The sequence below is a fragment of the Carassius gibelio genome, chromosome B2 (assembly GCF_023724105.1).
Source record: "Carassius gibelio isolate Cgi1373 ecotype wild population from Czech Republic chromosome B2, carGib1.2-hapl.c, whole genome shotgun sequence".
Classification (NCBI taxonomy): Eukaryota; Metazoa; Chordata; class Actinopteri; order Cypriniformes; family Cyprinidae; genus Carassius; species Carassius gibelio.
The window spans coordinates 11,301,619-11,326,722 of NC_068397.1; the positions used below are offsets into that span (position 1 = coordinate 11,301,619).

Here is a 25,104-nt window from a genome sequence, read left to right on the forward strand (position 1 = left end):
TTAGGCATACCAAATTTGGTGTTGATCTGAATGAATCTCTAGGAGGAGTTCGTTAAAATACAACGCATGGAAATGACAAAAATGACACAAAATTTGCTCATAATATTAGTAATAACCGACTTCCTGTTGGGTTTCGGATTTTGCTCCAAGAGACTTTTTTGTAGGTATTGGAGAGTTACATGTGTATACCGATTTTCATACATGTACATGAAACGTAGCTCGAGGCGCACACCGTTGAACGTGTATAGGTGGCGCTGTTGAGCCATTTTGCCACACCCACTTCTGAAACCCATATCAGACGTAAATTTTCGCCAGCTCTGAGGTGTGTGCAAAGTTTCATGACTTTTCGAGCATGTTTAGGCCCTCAAAAATGCGATTCATTTTGGAGAAGAATAATAATAATAATAATAATAATAATAATAATAAACGGAGCAATTCCAAGAGGGTCCTCACACCATCGGTGCTCGGGCCCTAATAAAAAACAAAGCAGATACAAGAGGGTCCTCGCACCTCGGTGCTCGGGCCCTAATAAACGGAGCAATTCCAATAGGGTCCTCACACCATCGGTGCTCGGGCCCTAATTAAAGCTGCAAGCACCTCACACCCGGGCTCACCGGCAGTGAGTGGCTTTAGTTAATAGGTGAACGGTGAGAAATATGCGTTTAAACTCATAAATATAAGTAGAATATATCAATGTTTATTCCATATATGTGCCAATCTTCCTGTTGCCAGCAGGTGGCGCTATCATTATAATGGAATATTGGCCTTCAGATGTGTTCAGGGCAGGACTTTTATCGAACATGTGAGGTTTGGGGAGGATTGGACATTTTATGCCTGAGTTACAACAACATCCTATTTCATGGCGAAACAACGAAATTTGTCAGGCCGCCATGTACACGCCCTTTAACGAAACCTCAAGATCTTCGCAATTTAAGATCGCAAAAGGCTTTAGATTACACTGACCAAGTTTGGTGTTGACCTGAATAAATATCTAGGAGGAGTTCGTTAAAGTACAACCCCTGAAAATGGCCAAAACAACACTAATTTTGCAGAGAAAATTCTAAATAACTGACTTCCTGTTGGGATTCGGATTTCGTACCAAGAGACTTTTTCGAAGATATTGGTGTGTTACATGTGTGTACTGATTTTTGTACATGTACGTGAAACATAGCCCGAGGCGCACTCCATTTAAAGTGTATACGCACTCCGTTGAAAGTGTATAGGTGGCGCTATCGAGCCATTTTGCCAGGTTGTCATAGGTCAGTATCAAATGAGTTTGAAATTATTATTTGCAGCACAAATAAGGATTCTTAGGATGTTTTTAAATCCCTAAAACTGTCAGAAAAGGATAAGGCCTAAGAGATTTCTGAACCTGTAATGAAAGTAAAAAACACCACCATTAGCAACAACAAAAACAATAACAATTTAAAATACAGTTTTTTTTTTTTCCCTGATTATTAAAGGTATGATTAGGTCTCTCTCTTTCTTTCTCTCTCTCTCTCTCTCTGCCAGCCAGCCCCTCCCTACAATCCACACACACTGTCAGTCACCAAACATTCACAGTCACCAACCCCCTCACACTCCCCCTCCCTCTCCCCCTCCCTTTCCTCACACAGACAGAGTGGCCAGAGTGAGATCATGTCAGTTGAGAAGTCTGACAGTTTTTTAATTTTCTGTTATCCATACAGTGTTGTAAAGTTGTGAAACTATGCATATTTCTTCAGAATGATTTGATCTTTGTATGAAAAAAATGCTTTGAAGTGTTTGGAAGCTGCAATTTAAACATACAAGACAATTAATGTTTCCCTTTTTACTGTCATTTCAAAAAATCACCACGACAAAACCGTTCAAGCTAACCAAAATCCGTTCGCAATTTAAGTTCCTCAATGTTTTTTCTTCATGTAGACAAAGTTTGGTGTGTATAGTGTACTTCCCCTGTGAGGAGTATGCATTAATTCACAACTGTAAAATCTCAAAAATACACATTCAAATCAAAATAGCCGACTTCCTGTTGATCGTAGCTTATGACTGTGAATTAGAAAGTTGTCCGACTTGATTAGAACAATTTATGTACCAAGTTTGGTGTCTGTAGCTAAAACTAACCCCCCCACTTTTGACAAAAGGTGGCGCTATAGAGTGCCTCCTTCACGCCCTTTTAAAAGCTTTTGCCATTGTCTAGCTATCAATAATACCGATATGTGTTTTGACTTTCATGTAAATCTGAGCTTGTTATCTGCCTCAAACTCACCATAACAGAATATTCCAGTTTGACACGTTGCAATGGCAACACTATATTAGATATCAATATCCCCACAACAGATTTTCATCGGCCGTGTTTTGTCATTATTCTGATGAAGTTTGCAGCAAATCGAGTAAAAATAAGATGCTGAATTCAAAGCATTTTGAAAATGACACACTTCCTGCTGCCAGTTGGTGGCGCTATAACGTTGACTCTTAATAGTCACATATATACGATTGGTATCATACAGCGAACAAACCGATGAAGTTTGATCAAACTCAGGTAATGTATGTGGATGTTATTAGGCATTTCCTGTTTCTCATTTATTGCTCTAATTTCAACGCCTCGCCACGAGCAAACCGTTCGAGATATCAAAAATCCCCTCGCAATTTTTCATCCCCAATGTCTTGAGATCATGTTGACCGAGTTTCGTGGGAATCAAGTAAAAAACCTATGAAAAGTATATTAAATTCCAGAGCATGCTTTTTTTAAACAACCCTGAATAGCTGACTTCCTGTTGGGCGGAGCCTATGACATAGAGCGCGAAAGTTGTTCAGCTCAATGAGATCTATAAGTGTAGTGAGTTTCATATAAATACATGCAAGCGTGTGTGAGCTATGGTTCAAGATTTCTGACGGTGTTCCAGGGGGCGCTGTAGAGCCCCTGTGCCACGCCTGGGTCCCAGTCTCTGTGGCGTCCTGATGGCCGCAGATTCCAATGTGTGTGCCAATTTTCAAGAGTTATTGAGCTATTAAGGCCCCCAAAAATGCCCGGAAGGTTTAAAAAAAAAAAATATATATATATATAATTAAAGCTGCAAGCAGCGATGAACGGGCCCTCGCACCCGGGCTCACCGCCATCGTGTGGCTTTAGTAAAAAGGTGAACGTTGAGAAATATGCATTTAATGTCCTAAATATAAGTGGAATATATCAAAGTATATCCCATATATGTGCCAATCTTACCGTTGCCAGCAGGTGGCGCTATCATTATAATGGATTATTGGCCTTCAGATGTGTTCAGGCCAGGACTCTTATCAAACATGTGAAGTTTGGGGAAGATTGAACATTTTATGCTTGAGTTACAACAATTTCTCTTGCTGTGGCAAGACATCAAATTTTGTCATGGCGCCATGGAAACGCCGTTTAACAAAAACTCAAGATCTCCAAAAGTTAACATTGCACAGGCCTTTAGATTAGACTGACCACAAAATATATGTTAATCTCAAAAAAATTATAGGAGTAGTTTGTCGCAGCGTAAAACATGTCACTTCCTGTTGCCAATAGGTGGCGCTATGACTATAACTGAATGTGGGCATGTAGATCTGTTAAGGGCAGAAGTTTTATCTAACATGTGAAGTTTGGGGCAGATTGGACATTGTATGTCTGACTTATAGCACCTTCATTTTTCATGGTGAATCATCGAAATTTGTCAGGCTGCCATGGACACGCCCTTTAACGAAACCTCAATTCCTTCGCAAGTTAACATCGCAAAGGGCTTTAGATTACACTGACCAAGTTTGGTGTTGATCTGAATAAATCTCTAGGAGGAGTTCGTTAAAGTACAACCCCTGAAAATGACAAAAACAACACCAATTTTGCAGGGAAAATTAAAAATAACCAACTTCCTGTTCGGATTCGGATTTCGTACCAAAATACTTTTTTGTAGCTATTGGTGTGCTACATATGTTTACCGATTTTCGTACATGTACGTGACATGTAGCTCGAGACGCACTCCATTGAAAATGTATAGGTGGCGCTATCGAGCCATTTTGCCACACCCAATGGAATATTGGCCTCCAGATGTGTGCAGGTCAGTACTTTTATCAAACATGTGAAGTTTGGGCAAGATCTGATATTTTATGCCTGAGTTACAACAACTTCTACTCCCATGGTAAGACATCGAAATTTGTCATGGTGCCATGGACACGCCCCTTAACGAAAACTCAAGATCTTCACAATTTAACATCGTACAGGCCTTTAGATTAGACTGACCACAAAAAAGACATTGATGTCATAACATTTCTAGGAGTAGTACGTCGCAGTGTAAAATATGTCACTTCCTTTTGCCAATAGGTGGCGCTATGACTATAACTGAATATGGGCATGTAAATATGTTCAGGCCAGGAGTCTTATTAAACATGTGAATTATTGGGCACATTGGACATTGTATGTCTGAGTTATAGCAACTTCATTTTTCTTGGCTAATCAACAAAATTCGCCAGGCCGCCACAGACACGCCCATTGACGAAAACTCAAAATCTTTGCAATTTAACATCGCAAAGGCCTTTAGATTAGGCATACCAAATTTGGTGTTGATCTGAACAAATATCTAGGAGGAGTTCGTTTAAATACAACGCATGGAAATGACAAAAATGACACAAAATTTGCTCATAAAATTAAAAATAACTGACTTCCTGTTGGGTTTAGAATTTTGGTCCAAGAGTCTTTTTTGTAGCTATTGGTGTGTTACATGTGGGTGCCAATTTTCGTGCATGTACGAGAAACATAGCTCAAGGCGCACACCGTTGAACGCCTATAGGTGGCGCTGTCGAGTAACTTTGCCACACCCACTTCTGAAACCCATATCAGACGTAAATTTTCGTCAGTTCTGAGGTGTGTGCAATGTTTCATGACTTTTCGAGCATGTTTAGGCCCTCAAAAATGCGATTCATCTTGGAGAAAAATAATAATAATAATAATTAAAGCTGCAAGCACCTCACACCCGGGCTCACCGGCAGTGAGTGGCTTTAGTTAATAGGTGAACGGTGAGAAATATGCGTTTAAACTCATAAATATAAGTAGAATATATCAATGTTTATTCCATATATGTGCCAATCTTCCTGTTGCCAGCAGGTGGCGCTATCATTATAATGGAATATTGGCCTTCAGATGTGTTCAGGGCAGGACTTTTATCGAACATGTGAGGTTTGGGGAGGATTGGACATTTTATGCCTGAGTTACAACAACATCCTATTTCATGGCGAAACAACGAAATTTGTCAGGCCGCCATGTACACGCCCTTTAACGAAACCTCAAGATCTTCGCAATTTAAGATCGCAAAAGGCTTTAGATTACACTGACCAAGTTTGGTGTTGACCTGAATAAATATCTAGGAGGAGTTCGTTAAAGTACAACCCCTGAAAATGGCCAAAACAACACTAATTTTGCAGAGAAATTCTAAATAACTGACTTCCTGTTGGGATTCGGATTTCGTACCAAGAGACTTTTTCGTAGATATTGGTGTGTTACATGTGTGTACTGATTTTTGTACATGTACATGAAACATAGCCCGAGGCGCACTCCATTTAAAGTGTATACGCACTCCGTTGAAAGTGTATAGGTGGCGCTATCGAGCCATTTTGCCAGGTTGTCATAGGTCAGTATCAAATGAGTTATTGAAATTATTATTTGCAGCACAAATAAGGATTCTTAGGATGTTTTTAAATCCCTAAAACTGTCAGAAAAGGATAAGGCCTAAGAGATTTCTGAACCTGTAATGAAAGTAAAAAACACCACCATTAGCAACAACAAAAACAATAACAATTTAAAATACAGTTTTTTTTCCCTGATTATTAAAGGTATGATTAGGTCTCTCTCTTTCTTTCTCTCTCTCTCTCTCTCTGCCAGCCAGCCCCTCCCTACAATCCACACACACTGTCAGTCACCAAACATTCACAGTCACCAACCCCCTCACACTCCCCCTCCCTCTCCCCCTCCCTTTCCTCACACAGACAGAGTGGCCAGAGTGAGATCATGTCAGTTGAGAAGTCTGACAGTTTTTTTAATTTTCTGTTATCCATACAGTGTTGTAAAGTTGTGAAACTATGCATATTTCTTCAGAATGATTTGATCTTTGTATGAAAAAAATGCTTTGAAGTGTTTGGAAGCTGCAATTTAAACATACAAGACAATTAATGTTTCCCTTTTTACTGTCATTTCAAAAAATCACCACGACAAAACCGTTCAAGCTAACCAAAATCCGTTCGCAATTTAAGTTCCTCAATGTTTTTTCTTCATGTAGACAAAGTTTGGTGTGTATAGTGTACTTCCCCTGTGAGGAGTATGCATTAATTCACAACTGTAAAATCTCAAAAATACACATTCAAATCAAAATAGCCGACTTCCTGTTGATCGTAGCTTATGACTGTGAATTAGAAAGTTGTCCGACTTGATTAGAACAATTTATGTACCAAGTTTGGTGTCTGTAGCTAAAACTAACCCCCCCACTTTTGACAAAAGGTGGCGCTATAGAGTGCCTCCTTCACGCCCTTTTAAAAGCTTTTGCCAAATCTGAGCTTGTTATCTGCCTCAAACTCACCATAACAGAATATTCCAGTTTGACACGTTGCCATGGCAACACTATATTAGATATCAATATCCCCACAACAGATTTTCATCGGCCGTGTTTTGTCATTATTCTGATGAAGTTTGCAGCAAATCGAGTAAAAATAAGATGCTGAATTCAAAGCATTTTGAAAATGACACACTTCCTGCTTATATATATATATATTATATATATATAATTAAAGCTGCAAGCAGCGATGAACGGGCCCTCGCACCCGGGCTCACCGGCAGCGAGTGGCTTTAGTTAATAGGTGAACGGTGAGAAATATGCGTTTAAACTCATAAATATAAGTAGAATATATCAATGTTTATTCCATATATGTGCCAATCTTCCTGTTGCCAGCAGGTGGCGCTATCATTATAATGGAATATTGGCCTTCAGATGTGTTCAGGGCAGGACTCTTATCGAACATGTGAAGTTTGGGGAAGATTGAACATTTTATGCCTCAGTTACAACAACTTCTCTTGCTGTGGCGAGACGTCAAATTTTGTCATGGCGCCATGGACACGCCCTTTAACAAAAACTCAAGATCTCCACAATTTAACATTGCTCAGGCCTTAAGATTAGACTGACCACAAAAAATACATTAATGTCAAAAGATTTCTAGGAGTAGTTTGTCGCAGCGTAAAACATTTCACTTCCTGTTGCCAGCAGGTGGCGCTATGACTATAACTGAATATGGGCATGTAGCTCTCTTAAGGGCAGAAGTCTTATCTAACATGTGAAGTTTGGGGCAGATTGGACATTGTATGTCTGAGTTACAGCAACTTCCTTTTTCATGGCGAAACATCGAAATCTGTCAGGTCGCCATGGACACGCCCTTTAACGAAACCTCAAGATCTTCGCAATTTAACATCGCAAAGGCCTTTAGATTTAACTGACCAAGTTTGGTGGTGATCTGAATAAATCTCCAGGAGGAGTTTGTTAAAGTACATCCCCTGAAAATGGCAAAAACAACGCCAATTTTGCAGAGAAAATTCTAAATAACCGACTTCCTGTTGGGATTCGGATTTCCTACCAAGAGACTTTGTGGTAGGTATTTTGTAGGTATCTACCAATGCATTTACTAATGTTAAAAAATGAGACATTATTTTAATTTGTTACCAAATCCTTAAGTAATTAAAAGTGTTTTGTTATAAATTTATTGACCTATAAGCATTTGTGAAATAGTTCTGCTTGCATCACAGCTTGGTCGTCATCTGTGAGCTGAACAGTTTTACTGTTACATCCATGAGATTATATAAATTCAGATTAATGTCAATCACAGGGTGTCAGAGGTCAGTATCAAATGAGTTTGAAATTATGGACCCACTTTATATTAAGTGGCCTTAACTACTAAGTACTTACATTTTAATTAATAATTTAGTACAATGTACTTATTGTGTACATACATGTTTTTACATTGTACAAAAACTACATGTAATTACATCTGTATTTAATTTCTGTAATTGCATTTATAAATACACTGTTGACCCATACTTTACACCTTAACCCACCCTTAAACTTACCCATACCTCCAACCCTCTCCGTAACCTTACCCCTATCCCACCTCAATAGCAGCAAAAGTGTTTTAAAATACAATATGAACACAATAAGTACATTGTACTTATTTTTTTGTGTAAGTACATAGTAGTTAAGGCCACCTAATATAAAGTGGGACTAAAATTATTATTTGCAGCACAAATAAGTATTTTTAGAATTTTTTTTTAATCACTGAAACTGTCAGAAAAGGATAAGGCCTAAGATATTTCTTAAGCTCTAATGAAAACAGCACAATTAGCAACAACAACAACAACAAAAACAATTTAAAATAATATTTTTTTTTCTGGTGATTAAAGAGATGTTTAAGTCCCTCTCTCTCTCCCTGTCTGTCTGCCACTCAGCTCATGCCCATCCCCCACTCACACTCACACACACACACACACACACACTCAGTCAGCACACATACATTCCTCAAACAGAGGGACAGAGTGAGATGAGATGTCTGACAGTTTTTTAATTTTCTTTTAATCATACAGTGTCGTAAAGTCATGAAACTATGCATATTTCCTCAGAATGATTTGATCTCTGTATGAGAAAATGCTTTTAAGTGTTTGGAAGCTGCAATTTAAAAATACAAGACAGTTAATGATTCCTTTTTTGACTGTCATTTCAAAAAATCACCACGACAAAACCGTTCAAGCTAACCAAAATCCGTTTGCAATTTAAGTTCCTCAATGTTTTTGCAACATGTAGATAAAGTTTGGTGAGTATAGTGAACTTTTCCTCTGAGGAGTATGGATTAAATCACAGCTCAATTTTTTTTCAAAAATCCATATTCAAATCAAAATAGCCGACTTCCTGTTGGTCATAGCTGATAACTGTGAATTAGAAAGTTGTCCATCTTGATAAGAACAATATACGTACCGAGTTTGGTGTCTGTAGCTAAAACTAACCCCCCCACTTTTGACAAAAGGTGGCGCTATAGAGTGCCTCTTCCACGCCCTTGTAAAAGCTTTTTCCATTGTCTAGCTATCAATAATACTGATATGTGTTTTGAGTTTCATGTAAATCTGAGGTTGTTATCTGCCTCAAAATCACCATAACAGAATATTCACGTTTGACACGTTGCCATGGCAACAATATATAAGATATCAATATTCCCACAACAGGTTTACATCGGCCATGTTTTGTCATTATTCTGATGAAGTTTGAAGCAAATCGAGTAAAAATAAGATGCTGAATTCAAAGCATTTTGAAAATGACTCAATTTCCTGCTGCCAGTTGGTGGCGCTATAACGTTGACTCTTAATAGTCACATGTATACGATCGGTATCATACTTCGAACAAACCGATGAAGTTTGATCAAACTCAGGTAATGTATGTGGATGTTATTAGGCATTTCCTGTTTCTAATTTTTTGCCCTAAATTCAACGCCACGCCACGGGCAAACCCTTCGAGATATCAAAAATCCCCTCGCAATTTTTCATCCCCAATGTCTTGAGCTCATGTTCACCGAGTTTCGAAGCAAACGGTTGAAAGTCCTCAGAGGAGTATTTCAAATTCCAGAGCATGCTTTTTTTAAACAGCCCTGAATAGCTGACTTCCTGTTGGGCGGAGCCTATGACATAGAGCGCAAAAGTTGTTCAGCTCAATGAGATCTATAAGTGTACTGAGTTTCATATAAATACATGCAAGTGTGTGTGAGCTATGGTTTAAGGTTTCTGACTGTGTTCCAGGGGGCGCTGTAGAGCCCCTGTGCCACGCCCGGGTCCCAGCCTCTGTGGCGTCCTGATGGCCGCAGGTTCCAATGTGTGTGCCAATTTTCAAGAGTTTTTGAGTATGTTAAGGCCCCCAAAAACCCCCAGAAGGTTCATAAAAAATAAAAATAAATATAGCTGCAAGCAGCGATGGCGGGCTCAAGCCACCAGTGCCATCGCCACCCCGGTGGCATCAGGTAAACTGTGCCCAGCGGGCACATGCATTCACAATATCCCTCTGGCAGTGAGGTTTTAAAGGATATGGCAGTTAAAGGGTTAATCCGAATCATCTAGACTTTAAAATCACATTCACAGAACAATATATATGTATAACTTTAGTAACACTTTACAATAAGATTCCATTCATAAACATTCACGTCAGTTAATATTCCAAACTTAAACATTAAAACATTGTTTTATTGTGATTTTTTTCCAAGCACATTTTACCAATTCCTAACCATATAAATCTTAATAACTACCATTATTTTTTATTTAATCATTTATGAGTGCTATACAATAGTCCAGGAAAGCTGGAAGAGAAAAACTCCTTATATTCATGTGTGCAGAATTATTAGGCATGTTTTCTTTTACAGATGAATTGCGCTAAAATAGACTTTTAACTCAAACTGTAAGGTCGAAAATTATGAAATACCCATGAGAAATATCAAACACAAATGCAATACAGAAATGGATAAGTTAAGACTTGACCATTGTACAAAAAATACTGACTGGGTCATGAGGTCAGAAAAGAAGAAGAAAAAAGCAGGTCAAGAAGAACTGACAAAAAGAATTGCAAAATAATTAGGAATTAATGTGAAGATTAATTTTTAGTCAATTCTGCAAGACAGACTTTTCAGGAAAGGAGGTGGAATAAAAATGAGCTCCTAAATCTTAATCCTGGATTCTGGAAGATATATTCCTCAAACCATCGAACAAGAGGAGGTGGTGCTGGTCCTTCACGAGTCACTCTAATCTGTTCATAAAGCCTATATATAAAGACTTAATATATAGTATTTCACAATACTTCATGGTATTCTAATTAAATCATTTTTTGGAATCTTAAGTCTCTCAGAGCCTGACACCGAGTAATTCTGGAGACTCCAGGAAAGTGGCAGTTCTGTAAAATGTTGGCGCTGGAGACTAAATGCACCCTGATAGTTTCACACCTAATTCACTTAACACACACACACACACACACACATTACCCACAGTGACAGTGGGACTGAGTGACATCAGATGTATGATAGTTTTTTTTAATTTTCTATCATCCATACAGTGTTGTATAGTCATGAAACTATGGTCATGAGACCAGTCATTCTGAGGAAATATGCCTCAGAATGACTGGTCTTCTATGTGTACATTTTTTTTTTTTTTAAGTGTTTAGAAGCTGCACTTTAAAAAAATAAAAAGACATTTACTGGTTCCTTTTTTACTATTATTTCAAAAAATCATCAGGGCAAAACCATTCAAGCTATCCAAAATTCATTCACACCTATTCTGTAAGATTAATTCTTTAAACAGTGGTAAAAGAGGATGTGGTGCTGAACCTTCAAGAGTCACTCAAAACGTTATCTGTCCATAAAGCCTATAAAGAATTATTCTTAATATACAGTTCAAAATACTTCAGCTTGTTATTCTAATTAAGTGAGGGTCATTTTATCAGTAAAATATATACAATTCATTTTTTTTTAAAGATTTCTATAAATGATTTAAATCATACTCGTTTCTACAATAATTATTTAAAAGTAATCCTATAGCTCCCTCTGGTGGCCATTATAGGTACTAAGAATTGCAAGCTTGATTTATAAGTTATGATAGTTTAAATTTTATGCTGGCTCTTGAAAGTGATAAAGCTATGAAACTTACTGTGCTTCCTTCAAATGAGGACTTCTACTTATATAAAAAATTATGAAGATTTAGAATGAAAAATTGTAAAGATATAGTAAAATAACTATTGTATTTTTTTATGTTACTTTAATAAATCTCTATGGCAACACCATTTAAGCTATCCTAAACCCATTCACAATTTAACATCTCAGTATATAGGCATAATGTTGAAAAAGGAGTATGGAGTAGTATGAGTAGGAGTATGAATTCATTTGCAGGCTTTATCATAAATCCACAATAAAATTTCTGAGTTCTGTATCAATCTGTGTTGTTGTTTGTTTATTTTTATCTTTTATTTTTCATAGGAAGATAACTTACTCTCATTTTTAATAAATGTGCTTATAAACCAAGGACAAGCTATTTATAGCTGTATTTATAAACTGCTTACTACTGACTATTGATATTGGGACAAGGCTTTATAAAGCATGAACTGACTATTTAATAATGAGTGCAGTTATTATAAAGTGTTATCAATGAATTTGCTAATGTTAACAAATTAGACATTATTTTACAGTGTTATCAAATCCTTAAATGACTCATAAGCATTTGTGAAAGTTCTGCTTGCATTACAGCTTAGTATTGATCTGTGAGCTGAACAGATTTACTGTTACATCCATGAGATTATGTAAATTAAAATAAATATAATGTCACAGGATGTCATAGGTCAGTATCAAATGAGTTTGAAATTATTATTTGCAGCACAAATAAGGTTTTTTTAGGATTTTTTAAAATCCCTAAAACTGTCAGAAAAAGGTTAAGGCCTAAGCTATTTCTATGTGAGTGGCTAAATTTATTTTTGTTTTTATAATTGTAATACACAAACTATGAAATTATACAAAATGTATAAAAAGGTAAATAAATAAATACGCACACATTAAAAAAGCAGCCAAGTCGAATGAGTTTCCTTTTTTATATAGATTAAAATTGAAGACAGAAACAAGTGGTAAATGTGGTCACTTTAATATTCAAATCCAGTAGATCCAGTTTATGTTCACGTGGCTGTTTTCGTTTATATTCGCCAAGCTATTATGTATTTTGAAATAATCTTGTCCGTGATGTGTTCGTTCGTACGACGAAAGGCAGAATCCTGCAGCTCGAGAGATACATGTTATTCTGCCAGTCGCGCTTTCAAATAGTCTTGCACACTTAAACAGGTCACAAACACCTGCATTTAGCTCTTGTTGTGTTACAATGGGTTTATTGTGTGCGTTTGTGGTAATATTTTATTTAAAAAAGCTCTTAAACAAGAATAAATTCGTTTGTTTTGAGCTGGACACTGTACGCGCTGATCGGAGGCGGTGATTTCAGATAGGAAGCCACAAATATTTCATTTTCACACAAACAGTTCAAAAACATCTTAATTTAGCTCTTGGTGTGTTCTAATTGGTTGATTGTGTGATATCGCTGTAATAATTTATTTTTAAAAGCTTTAAAACAGGAATAAATTCGTTTTCTCTGAGCTCTTTACTCCAGACGCTCGTGATCACAGCGGTGATTAATCTCTCCTATTTCTCACATATCTCTGGCCAGAAATAATTTATCCATGAGCCCTGAACCGGTAATAATCAGATATGTTGGTTTAGCTTGTCAGTGTGAATTAAATCTAAGTATTTGTTTGTATTTTTAACCGATTTAAAAGTGAAAGTAAAAGTTCGGGAATTGAACCTGTAGGGGCGCTATTTCTCTCAGACAATGGAAGTCTGAAGCACATATACTCAAACAGAGGGACAGAGTGAGATGTCTGACAGTTTTTTAATTTTCTGTTATCCATACAGTGTTGTAAAGTCGTGAAACTATGCATATTTCCTCAGAATGACTTTTTCATCTGTATGAAAAAATTCTTTGACGTGTTTGGAAGCTGCAATTTAAAAATACAATAATGATTCCCTTTGTAAGGTCATTTAAAAAAATCACCACGGCAAAACCATTCAAGCTATCCAAAATCCATTCACAATTTAAGTTCCTATCAGAAATACTGATGTGTGTTCAGAGTTTTGTGAAATTCTAAGTATGTTATTTGCCTCAAAATCACCTGAGAAGTATTCCAGTTTGACATGTTGCCACGCCAACAATTTTTTAGATATCAATATCCCCCTTGCAGATTTATATCGGCTGTGTTTTAACATTATTCTGATGAAGTTTGAAGCAAATCGAGTAATAATAAGATGCTGAATTCAAATCATTTTGAAAATGACACACTTCCTTCTGCCAGTTGGTGGCGCTATAACTTTGACTCCTAATAGTCACATATATGCGATCGACATCATACAACGAATAATCTGATGAAGTTTGATTAAAATCAGGAAATGTATGTGGACGGTATTAGACACTTCCTGTTTCTCATTTCTCGCCATAATTTCAACGCCTCGCCACGAGCAAACCTTTCGAGATATCAAAAATCCCCTGGCAATTTTTCATCCCCAGTGTCTTGAGATCATGTTGACCGAGTTTGGCGGCAATCGAGAAAAAATCCTATGACAAGTATTTCAAATTCCAGAGCATGCGCTTTTTACATAACTCTAAATAGCTGACTTCCTGTTGGGTGGAGCCTATGACATGCAATACGAAAGTTGTTCGGCACGATGAGATCTATATGTGTACTGAGTTTCATATGAATATGTGCAAGTATGTGTGAGCTATACATCAAAATTTTTGACTGTGTTCCAGGGGGCGCCGTAGAGCCCCTGTGCCACGCCCGGGTCCCAGCCTCTGCAGGCTCCTAAAGGCCACAGATTCCAAAGTGTGCGCAAATTTTCAAGAGTTTTTGAGTATGTTAAGGACCCCAAAAGCCCCCACAACTTTGACGAAAAATTTGAATACTAAACCCTAAATAGCCAACTTCCTGTTGGGCGGAGCCTATGATATGCAATACAAAAGTTGTTTGGATTGATGAGATTTATATGTGTACCGAGTTTCATACGTCTACGAGCAAGAATGTATGATATATGGCCCTCCATATTCCAGGGGGCGCTGTAGAGCCCCTGTGCCACGCCCGTGTATCAGTCTCTGCCCGGCCCTAATGGCCGCAGGTTCCAATCTGTGTGCCAATTTTCAAGACTTTTTAAGCACGTTAAGGGCCCCAAAAGCCCCCGAGACGTTGGAAAAAAAAAAAATAAATAATAATAATAATAATAATAATAAAAAATAATCCTAAGGAAAACAATAGGCCTCTCGCCCTTTGGGCTTGAGCCCTAATGAGAAGAATAATCCTTAGGGGAACAATAGGGCCCTGCGCCCATTGGCTCGGGCCCTAATTAAAGCTGCAAGCAGCGATGAACGGGCCCTCGCACCCGGGCTCACCGCCATCGTGTGGCTTTAGTAAAAAGGTGAACGTTGAGAAATATGCATTTAAACTCATAAATATAAGTGCAATATATCAAAGTTTATTCCATATGTGTGCTAATCTTCCTGTTGCCAGCAGGTGGCGTATTCGTTATAATGGAATATTGGCCTTCAGATGTGTTCAAGCCAGGACCCTTATCACACATGTGAAGTTTGGGCAAGATCGGACATTTTATGCCTGAGTTATAACATCTTTTATTCCCATGGCGAGACATCGAACTTCATCATGGCGCCATGGACACGCCTTTTAACAAAAACTCAAGATCTTCACAACTAAACATCACACAGGTCTTTAGATTAGACTGACCACAAAAAAGACATTGATGTCATAAAATTTCTAGGAGTAGTTTGTCACAGTGTAAAATATGTCACTTCCTGTTGCCAATAGGTGGCGCTATGACTATAACTGAATATTGGCATGTAGATCTGTTCAGGCCAAGAGTCTTATTAAACATGTGAAGTTGAAGCAGATTGGACATTGTATGTCTGAGTTACAGCAACTTCCTTTTTCATGGCGAAACATCTAAATTTGTCAGGCCGCCATGGACACGCCCTTTAACGAAACCTCAAGATCTTCACAATTTAACATCGCAAAGGGCTTAAGATTACACTGACCAAGTTTGGTGTTGATCTGAATAAATCTCTAGGAGGAGTTCGTTAAAGTACAACCCCTGAAAATGGCAAAAACAACACCAATTTTGCAGGGAAAATTCAAAATAACCGACTTCCTATTGCGATTCGGATTTCATACCAAGAGACTTTTTTGTAGCTATTGGTGAGTTACATATGTGTACCGATTTTCGTACATGTACATGACACGTAGCTCGAGGTGCACTCCATTGAAAGTGTATAGGTGGCGCTATCGAGCCATTTTGCCACACCCAATGGAATATTGGCCTCCAGATGTGGGCAGGTCAGTACTCTTATCAAACATGTGAAGTTTGGGCAAGATCTGATATTTTATGCCTGAGTTACAACAACTTCTACTCCCATGGCGAGACATCAAACTTTGACATGGCGCCATGGACATGCCCTTTAACGAAAACTCAAGATCTTCACAATTTAACATCGTACAGGCCTTTAGATTAGACTGACCACAAAAAAGACATTGATGTCATAAAATTTCTAGGAGTAGTTCTTCGCAGCGTAAAATATGACACTTCCTGTTGCCAATAGGTGGCGCTATGAATATAACTGAATATGGGCATGTCAATCTATTCAGTTTCAGAGTCTTATCAACCATGTGAAGTTTGGGGCAGATTGGACATTGTATGTCTGATGTCAACTTCATTTTTCATGGCGAATCATCGAAATTCGCCAGCCCGTCCGCACCCGCAAAACTCTGACAATTTATTCCTGCACAATAATAGAGATGCATTGATTTTGTGTCTTCTCCGGTCCCTCAGGAAAAAAAACAAACAAACAGGTATTTGTATTGATATTATTAAAGAGATTCATGGGGTTGTTTGTTTCGTTTCCCTGGCCTGCATGTAAAAAAAAAAAAAAAAAAAAAAAGACAAAACACAATACATTCAAATATAATTTTTCTTTTATCAAAAACTTTGCACATAAAAATAGACTGCTTTGCAAAGAAAAAATATAAATAATATGATAAACTAGGCTACATGAAAAACAGTTTTACAATTATTAGCCAAATGTCACAGGTATTCTGTTTGAAAAATACAAATAAGAATAAAAACATTCAAACTTAGGCAGCCTGCTCAATAACACTGGCATCATCACGCCTCTTGACCTAATTAACAAATGGTAACGAGTGGCTGTGCTCAAAAAACAACACTAATAAATAACATTAGGTTCTTTTCTACATCATCTATTGAGATCTTCTCAATCATGTCGCTAGGCAACCTCCCTATCCCGCGGTGTTTTTTTTAGCCGCCCATTCCCGCCCACAGCAAAATTCAAACCGCCCGCTCCCGCGAGATTTGCGTTGGGTCCCGCGGGACCCGGCGGGACTCAATCCCAATGCAGCCCTCTAGTATCTACCAATGCATTTACTAATGTTAAAAAATGAGGCATTATTTTATATTGTTACCAAATCCTTAAGTAATTACAAGTGTTTTGTTATAAATTTACTGGCCTATAAGCATTTGTGAAATAGTTTGCTTGCATCACAGCTTGGTCGTCATCTGTGAGCTGAACAGTTTTACTGTTACATGCATGAGATTATATAAATTCAGATTAATGTCAATCACAGGGTGTCAGAGGTCAGTATCAAATGAGTTGGAAATTATTATTTGCAGCATAATTTTTTTTTAATCACTGAAACTGTCAGAAAAGGATAAGGCCTAAGAGATTTCTTAAGCTGTAATGAAAACAGCACAATTAGCAACAACAACAACAAAAAAATAACAATTTAAAATAATACTTTTTTTCTGGTGATTAAAGAGATGTTTAAGTCCCTCTCTCTCTCCCTGTCTGTCTGCCACTCAGCTCATGCCCATCCCCCACTCACACTCACACACACACACACACACACACACACTCAGTCAGCACACATACATTCCTCAAACAGAGGGACAGAGTGAGTTGAGATGTCTGACAGTTTGTTAATTTTCTTTTAATCATACAGTGTCGTAAAGTCATGAAACTATGCATATTTCCTCAGAATGATTTGATCTCTGTATGATAAAATGCTTTTAAGTGTTTGGAAGCTGCAATTAAAAAATACAAGACAATTAATGATTCCTTTTTTTGACTGTCATTTCAAAAAATCACCACGACAAAACCGTTCAAGCTAACCAAAATCCGTTCGCAATTTAAGTTCCTCAATGTTTTTGCAACATGTAGATAAAGTTTGGTGAGTATAGTGAACTTTTCCTCTGAGGAGTATGGATTAAATCACAGCTCAATTTTTTTTCAAAAATCCATATTCAAATAAAAATAGCCGACTTCCTGTTGGTCGTAGCTGATGACTGTGAATTAGAAAGTTGTCCGTCTTGATAAGAACAATATACGTATCGAGTTTGGTGTCTGTAGCTAAAACTAACCCCCCCACTTTTGACAAAAGGTGGCGCTATAGAGTGCCTCTTCCACGCCCTTGTAAAAGCTTTTTCCATTGTCTAGCTATCAATAATACTGATATGTGTTTTGAGTTTCATGTAAATCTGAGGTTGTTATCTGCCTCAAAATCACCATAACAGAATATTCACGTTTGACACGTTGCCATGGCAACAATATATAAGATATCAATATTCCCACAACAGGTTTACATCGGCCATGTTTTGTCATTATTCTGATGAAGTTTGAAGCAAATTTAGTAAAAATAAGATGCTGAATTCAAAGCATTTTGAAAATGACTCAATTCCTGCTGCCAGTTGGTGGCGCTATAACGTTGACTCTTAATAGTCACATATATACGATCGGTATCATACTTCGAACAAACCGATGAAGTTTGATCTAACTCAGGTACTGTATGTGGATGTTATTAGGCATTTCCTGTTTCTAATTTTTTGCCCTAATTTCAACGCCACGCCACGGGCAAACCGTTCAAGATATCAAAAATCCCCTCGCAATTTTTCATCCCCAATGTCTTGAGATCATGTTCACAGAGTTTCGTGGCGAACGGGTTGAAAACCTCAGAGGAGTATTTCAAATTCCAGAGCATGCTTTTTTTAAACAGCCCTGAATAGCTGACTTCCTGTTGGGCGGAGCCTATGACATAAAGTGTGAAAGTTGTTCGGCTCAATGAGATCTATAAGTGTACAAGTGTAAGGGTTAATCCGACCCATCTAGACTTTGAAATCACATACACAGAACAATATATATAACTTTAGTAACACTTTATTTTAATATATATAAAAAATGTATAAGGTGTGCATTGTAGCTGACACCTAAATGAACACATTACAAATGTTTTATGACTGCAAGTCTTTTTCCTCAAATGCTATTGAGCTTCAAATTTGCGTTTGAGCCCATGTGAAAAAGTAGCATAATTTACATATGACTTACAGTTTGTTTTAATAAACATAAAACATTCAATTTAATTGTGCATTATAGCTGTCACCTAGATGAACAATTACAGTTGTTTTTTATGACTGTAAGTCATTCTCTTCAAATGCTACTGACATTAGAAAAGTGTATAACAATGTCACATGTAACTTTAAAGACGGTCCCTAAATTTGAGACTCTCGAATTTCCAATGTCAAGCCAACTTTATGCCTGTTTTTGTTTTGTTTTTTACTTTATTTTTCTTTTCTCTGTGCCGGATTGCTGATGTCTTTTACCCGGGCATAGATGTCTATCCATCAATTACGAACATTCATCCGCAAATGTCCGAGCGGTCGCGAGCGCGGATGGGAGAATGGCGCATGTTTTATTTTTTTTGAGCTACTGGGATGGTGCCCCCTCTGGGAGTTGGTGCCCTACGAAGACTGCGTATTCTGCATATAGGGAGCGGCGGTACTATCTGGAAGATATATTACTCAAACCGTTGTACAAGAGGAGGTGATGCTAGTACTTCAAGAATCTCTCAAAACATATCTGTTCATAAAGTCTATATATAAAGTCTTAATATAGTATTCCACAATATGTTGTGCTATTCTAATATTATTGCAGTTTTTTATTGACATTGTTATTTGCTGTTATTTTTTGTTTTAATATTGTTACTGTTGTTACTTGTTGTACGGTGACCTTTAGTGGTTTGAAAGGCTCCTTAAATAAAATGCATTATTATTATTATTATTATTATTATTATTATTATTATTATTATTATTATTATTATTATTATTATTATTATTAGCTGTACACTTGATAAAACAAATAAATATAAACTTATGCAATTGTATATATATATATATATATATATATATATATATATATAGTGTACAGTTTTCTTTTATTGCATCTTGAAATAAATGTTTCTGAGTTCTGTGTTTGTTTATTTTTTTATTTTTTTCATTTCTTTATTTTTTTTAGGAAGATTACAGCCTTTAATCTCCTCAAAATAAATGTGCATATAAACCATGAACAATTTAATTATAGCTGTATTTATAAAATGCTTACTAATGACTATTAATTTTGGGAGAAGGCTATATAAAGCAGCAACAGTTGATGTTGAGGCCTAAGATATTTCTTAAGCTGTAATGATGAAAAAACAACAACAACAACAACAACAACACAAAATTGCTTATTTTTTTTCTGCTGGTGATTAAAGAGATGATTAAGTCTCCCTCCCTCTCTCTCTCTCTCTCTCTGACACCAAGCCCATCCCCTCTCCCACACATTCACACAAACTCAGCACACACACTTAACACACCCACACTTAACACACAAACACACACACACACACACACACACACACACACACACACATTACCCACAGTGACAGAGGGACAGAGTGACATCAGATGTATGATAGTTTTTTTTTTTTAATTTTCTATCATCCATATAGTGTTGTATAGTCATGAAACTATGCATATTTCCTCAGAATGACTTGTCTTCTATGTGTACATTTTGTTGAAGAGTTTAGAAGCTGCACTTAAAAAAATAAAAGACATTTAATGGTTCCTTTTTTACTGTTATTTCAAAAAATCACCATGACAAAACCATTCAAGCTATCCAAAATTCATTCGCACCTGTTCTGTAAGATAAATTCTTTAAACAGTGGTAAAAGAGGATGTGGTGCTGAACCTTCAAGAGTCACTCCAAACTTATCTGTCCATAAAGCCTATAAAGAATTATTCTTAATACACAGTATTCCTAATTATTCTAATTAAGTGAGGGTCATTTTATCAGTAAAATTCATATTAATTTTCTTTGAAAGATTTCTATAAATGATTTAAATCATATTCGTTTCTACAATAATTATTTAAAAGTAATCCTATAGCTCCATCTGGTGGCCATTATTGGTACTAAGAATTGCAAGCTTGATTTATATGTTATGATAGTTTTAATTTTATGGTGGCTCCTGGACATGATAAAGCTATGAAACTTACTGTGCTTCTTTCAAATGATGACTTCTACGTATATAAAATTTTTTGAAGAGTTGGAATGAAGAATGTTAAAGATATAGTAAAATAACTATTGTATTTTTTAATGTTACTTTAATAAATCGGTATGGCCACACCATTTAAGATATCCTAAACACATTCGCAATTTAACATCTTCATTATATTAGCATCATGTTGAAAAAGTTTGGTGTGAACTACTTGTGTCTTCTTGGAGGAGTATGATTCATTTTACAGGCTGATTTGATCATAAATCCACAATAACATTTCTGAGTTCTGTATCAATCTGTGTTGTTGTTTGTTTATTTTCATTTTTTTTATTTTTCATAGGAAGTTAACTGACCCTTTACTCTCCTTTTTAATAAATGTGCTTATAAACCAAGATCAAGCTATTTATAGCTGTATTTATAAGCTGCTTATTAATTACTATTTAAGTTGGGACAAGGCTTTATAAAGCATGAACTGACTATTTAATAATGAGTGCAGTTATTATAAAGTGTTACCAATGCATTTACTAATGTTAACAAATTAGACATTATTTTACAGTGTTATAAAATCATTAAATTACATAAATTACAGCTTAGTCTTCATCTGTGAGCTGAACAGTTTTACTGTTACATCCATGAGATTATGTAAATTAAGATAAATGTCATGTCACAGGATGGAATAGGTCAGTATCAAATGAGTTTGAAATTATTATTTGCAGCACAAATATTAGAATTTTGTTTTTAATTCCTGAAACTGTCAGAAAAGGATAAGGCCTAAGAGATTTTTAAGCTGTAATGAAAACAGCAATGTTAGCAACAGCAACAAAAAATAACAATTTAAAATACTTTTTTTTTTCTGGTGATTAAAGAGATGATTAAGTCTCTTTCTCTCTCTCATTGTGTCTGCCACTCAGCTCATGCCCATCCCCCACTCACACACACACACACACACACACACACTCAGTCAGCACACATACATTCCTCAAACAGAGGGACAGAGTGAGTTGACATGTCTGACAGTTTTTTAATTTTCTTTTAATCATACAGTGTTGTAAAGTCATGAAACTATGCATATGTCCTCAGAATGATTTGATCTCTCTGTATGAATTTTTTTTAAAGTGTTTGGAAGCTGCGATTTAAAAATACAAGACAATTAATGATTCCCTTTTTACTGTCATTTCAAAAAATCACCACGACAAAACCGTTCAAGCTAACCAAAATCCGTTCGCAATTTAAGTTCCTCAATGTTTTATCAACATGTAGACAAAGTTTGGTGAGTATAGTGAGCATTTCCTGTGAGGAGTATGCATTAAATCAGAGCTCAATTTAAATATTAAAATCAAAATAGCCGACTTCCTGTTGGTCGTAGCTGATGACTGTGAATTAGAAAGTTGTCCGTCTTGAAAAGAACAATTTATGTACCAAGTTTGGTGTCTGTAGCTAAAACTAACCCCCCCACTTTTGACAAAAGGTGGCGCTATAGAGTGCCTCCTTCACGCCCTTTTAAAAGCTTTTGCCATTGTCTAGCTATCACTAATACTGATATGTGTTTTGAGTTTCATGTAAATCTGAGCTTGTTGTCTGCCTCAAACTCACCATAACAGAACATTCAAGTTTGACATGTTGCCATGGCAACACTATATCAGATATCAATATCCCCACAACAGATTTACATCGGCCGTGTTTTGTCCTTATTCTGATGAAGTTTTAAGTAAATAGAGTAAAAATAAGATGCTGAATTCAAAGCATTTGGAAAATGACACACTTCCTGCTGCCAGTTGGTGGCGCTATAATGTTGACTCTTAATAGTCACATATATACGATCAGTATCATACAACGAACAAACCAATGAAGTTTGATCAAATTCAGGAAATGTATGTGGATGTTATTAGACATTTCCTGTTTCTCATTTCTCGCCATAATTTCAACGCCTCGCCACGGGCAAACCGTTCGAGATATCAAAAATCCCCTCGCAATTTTCCATCCCCAATGTCTTGAGATCATGTTGACCGAGTTTGGTGGCAATCAAGTAAAAAACCTATGACAAGTATATCAAATTCCAGAGCATGCTTTTTATAAACAGCCCTGAATAGCTGACTTCCTGTTGGGCGGAGCCTATGACATAGAGTGCGAAAGTTGTTCGGCTCAATGAGATCTATAAGTGTACTGAGTTTCATATAAATACATGAAAGTGTGTGTGAGCTATGGTTCAAGATTTCTGACTGTGTTCCAGGGGGCGCTGTAGAGCCCCTGTGCCACGTCCGGGTCCTATTCTCTGTGGCGTCCTGATGGCCGCATATTCCAATGTGTGTGCCAATTTTCAAGAGTTTTTGAGCATGTTAAGGCCTCCAAAAACCCCCGGAAGGTTTAATAAAAAATAAAAAAAAAATATAGCTGCAAGCAGCGATGGCGGGCTCAAGCCACCAATGCCATCGCCACCCCGGTGGCATCAGGTAAACTGTGCCCAGCGGGCACATGCATTCACAATATCCCTCTGGCAGTGAGGTTTTAAAGGATATGGCAGTTAAAGGGTTATTCCGAATCATCTAGACTTTAAAATCACATTCACAGAACAATATATATATATATATATAACTTTAGTAACACTTTACAATAAGATTTCATTTATAAACATTATGTTAACATGAACAATATTTATATAGCATTCATTCATGTCAGTTAATATTCCAAACTTAAACATTAAAAGATTGTTTTATTGTGATTTTTTTCCAAGCACATTTTACCAATTCCAAACCATATCAATCTTAATAACTACCATTATTTTTTATTTAATCATTTATGAGTGCTATACAATAGTCCAGGAAAGCTGGAAGAGAAAAACTCCTTATATTCATGTGTGCAGAATTATTATGCATGTTTTCTTTTACAGATGAAATGCGCTAAAAAAGAGTTTTAACTCAAACTGTTTTAACTCAAAGTAGAAAATTATGAAATACCCATGAGAAATATCAAACACAAATGCAATACAGAAATGAATAAGTTAGGACTTGACCATTGTACAAAAAATGCTGACTGGGTCATGAGGTCAGAAAAGAAGAAGAAAAAGAAACAGGTCAAGAAGAACTGACAAAAATAATTGCAAAATAATTAGGAATTAATGTGAAGATTAATTTTTAGTCAATTCTGCAAGACAGACTTTCAGGAAAGGAGGTGGAATAAAAATGAGCTCCTAAATCTTAATCCCGGATTCAGGAAAATATATTCCTCAAACCATCGGACAAGAGGAGGTGGTGCTGGTCCTTCACGAGTCACTCTAATCTGTTCATAAAGCCTATATATAAAGTCTTTATATATAGTATTTCACAATACTTCATGGTATTCTAATTAAATCATTTTTTGGAATCTTAGATCTCTCAGAACCTGGCACATTGTAATTCTGAGACTCCAGGAAAGTGGCAGTTCTGTAAAATGTTGGCGCTGGAGACTAAATGCTCCCTGATAGTTTCACACCTAATTCACTTAACACACACACACACACACACATTACCCACAGTGACAGAGGGACAGAGTGACATCAGATGTATGATAGTTTTTTAATTTTCTATCATCCATATAGTGTTGTATAGTCATGAAACTATGCATATTTCCTCAGAATGACTTGTCTTCTATTTGTACATTTTTTTGAAGTGTTTAGAAGCTGCACTTAAAAAAAATAAAAGACATTTACTGGTTACTTTTTTACTGTTATTTCAAAAAATCACCACGACAAAACCATTCAAGCTATTCAAAATTCATCCGCACCTGTACTGTAAGATACATTCTTTAAACAGTGGTAAAAGAGGATGTGGTGCTGATCCTTCAAGAGTCTCTGAAAACGTATCTGTCCATAAAGCCTATAAAGAATTATTCTTAATATACGGTTCACAATACTTTAGCTTGTTTTTCTTATTAAGTGAGGGTCATTTTATCAGTAAAATACATAAAATTCATATTATTTTTCTTAAAAAGATTTCTATAAATGATTTAAATCATACTTGTTTCTACAATAATTATTTAAAAGTAATCCTATAGCACCATCTGGTGGCCATTATTGGTACTAAGAATTGCCAGCTTGATTTATAAGTTATGATAGTTCTAA

At 36.5% G+C, this 25,104-nt stretch overlaps 1 long non-coding RNA gene across 1 annotated transcript; it reads left to right on the top strand.

The window, feature by feature from the left end:
• Nucleotides 1-3,930: 3,930 nt before the first annotated feature.
• On the top strand, nucleotides 3,931-16,579 carry LOC127950629 (uncharacterized). The gene is made up of 2 exons (XR_008152502.1): nucleotides 3,931-4,049; nucleotides 15,966-16,579. It is a non-coding gene; the product is annotated as an uncharacterized LOC127950629 (long non-coding RNA).
• Nucleotides 16,580-25,104: the final 8,525 nt, after the last annotated feature.